Raw genomic sequence first — 2,060 nt, 5'->3', positions numbered from 1 at the left:
AGGATTAACATCGGGCGTATGTAAAGAACACACAGCGTGAGGATTCACAGCGGCCGACGAGAGCACGAAGGTGTCATCAGCCATCAGAGAAGCACAGCTCGAAACCACAGAGAGGCGTCACTACACACTGTCGAATGGCTGTAATAAACACTGACAGCACCAAGTGCTGGCCAGGACGTGAGGATCTGATCCCTCATCCCTGCTGGTGGGAGAGTGAAATGCAGCAGCCCCTCTGCAACGGTGTTCGGCAGTTTCTTAAAACACTAAGCACACACCTACTACGTGACCCAGCAATTGCATTCCTGGGCATTTATCCCAGAGAAATGAAATGTATGTTTATGCAAAAAACTATACACAAATGTTTACAACAGCTTGATCCACAATAGGCAAAATCTGCAAATACCTGGATGTCCTTCACCAGTGAGTGGTTCAATGAACCGTAAGACACGCACAGCACGGAAAACTCCTCTGCAGCAGGAGCAACGGGTAGATGGACGCCAGGATACATCCCTAGGGAATTACGTGAGTGAAAAAAGCCAGCCCTCAAAGGTTATGTGTGCTGTGATTCCACCTATGTAACATTCTCAAAATGGAAAGATTGTAGAACTGGAGAACAGGTTCATGGTTGCCAGGGGTTGGGGTGGATTGGGAAGGGCACAGGCCTTGGTGGGGCACGAGTATGCACACATCTGTGTGTGAGTGTGCATGTGTGCAAGCATGTGCATGTGTGGGTGTGCATACAGATGTGCAGGGCATTGCATGTGCATGTGTGTGTGCAGGTGTGTGCATGGGAGTGTGCTGCATGTATGCTCATGTCTGTGCGTGCAGACGTGTACACGTGGGTGTGCTGTCTGTGCACAGACATGTGTGCACTCGGGTATGTGAATGCACACTTGTGTCTGCCTGGCCATCTTACTCGTGGTACCTGGCCCAAGACAGGTGACTTCATCAGGTACTGGGCCTAAGTGTTTCCTGGAAAATTATGTTTGAAATGACACTGGAAATGGGGAAGTGGAACTCTTTATGGGAAGTGTTCATTTACACAGTGTTTCTCAACCAGATCAGATACGTAGACTAAAGCCAGCCCTGCCAGAGGCTGCAGGCACCTTCCAACCCGAGAAGACACAGCCATTTGTAAACCACTTAGGGAAATCTGATTTGGTCTCAAGAAAACCTGAACTGACAAAACCTCATCTCCTGCATTAAGGAACAGCAAGTTCCTTTTAAATTGAAAGCTCTTCCTTAGAATATATTTAGAATGTAACTCGACCAAAAATTAAGTTATGCACCGCCTGTCAGAACTGCGGCTACAGTGTCAAGCAAGGCTCCATCATCAGGCTTATCAGTCACGGTCAGTGCTAATTTAGATTATTAACTGCAATTATCTCCCCACCATGCACTGGACAAGCTGTGACTCACATTCTAGAAAAAGGCCATCCATTCTGCCATGTCGGCGTGGGGGTGTCTTACATCTCTTTTTCATACATTATTTTAAAACCAGTGGAATAGAAATCTTTCAGTGCCTCAGAGCCCCGCCTTGCAAGTCCAGGTACAGTTGACCCCAGCAAACCTTTGCACAGAAGGTCCATGGGGGTGCCTNCAAAGAAAAGATGCGATTTCTTACGCAAAACGGTTTGTTTGAATTCCAGCAGACCCCAAGCAAGGTGAGGGAATGACTCCGGGCTGAGATTTGGGGATTCGGAGGACGGGAGAAGCGCACAGATAGGTGGGACAGCGTGGGGACCGCAGGAATGGCCCCGTGCAAACAGGCTCGGCCAACTCTTGGCAAAGGCACAAAAGCAACTCAACGGAGGAGACGCAGCCTTCGCGACAAATGGCGGGTAAAGACTTGACATCAAAGGCTCAGTCCATAAAAGGATAAGGTGATAAGTTGGACTTGATCAAAATTAAGATTATTTGCTCTGTGAAAGACTCTGTTAGGAGGATGAAAAGGCAAGACAGAGGATGGGAGAAAATAATTACAAACCACAGATCTGACAGGATTAACATCGGGCGTATGTAAAGAACACACAGCGTGAGGATTCACAGCGGCCGACGAG

Source organism: Galeopterus variegatus, unplaced genomic scaffold (genome assembly GCF_000696425.1).
Source record: "Galeopterus variegatus unplaced genomic scaffold, G_variegatus-3.0.2 Scaffold3028, whole genome shotgun sequence".
Classification (NCBI taxonomy): Eukaryota; Metazoa; Chordata; class Mammalia; order Dermoptera; family Cynocephalidae; genus Galeopterus; species Galeopterus variegatus.
The sequence above is the reverse complement of the archived record's forward strand: the minus strand, read 5'-3'. Positions refer to the sequence as shown.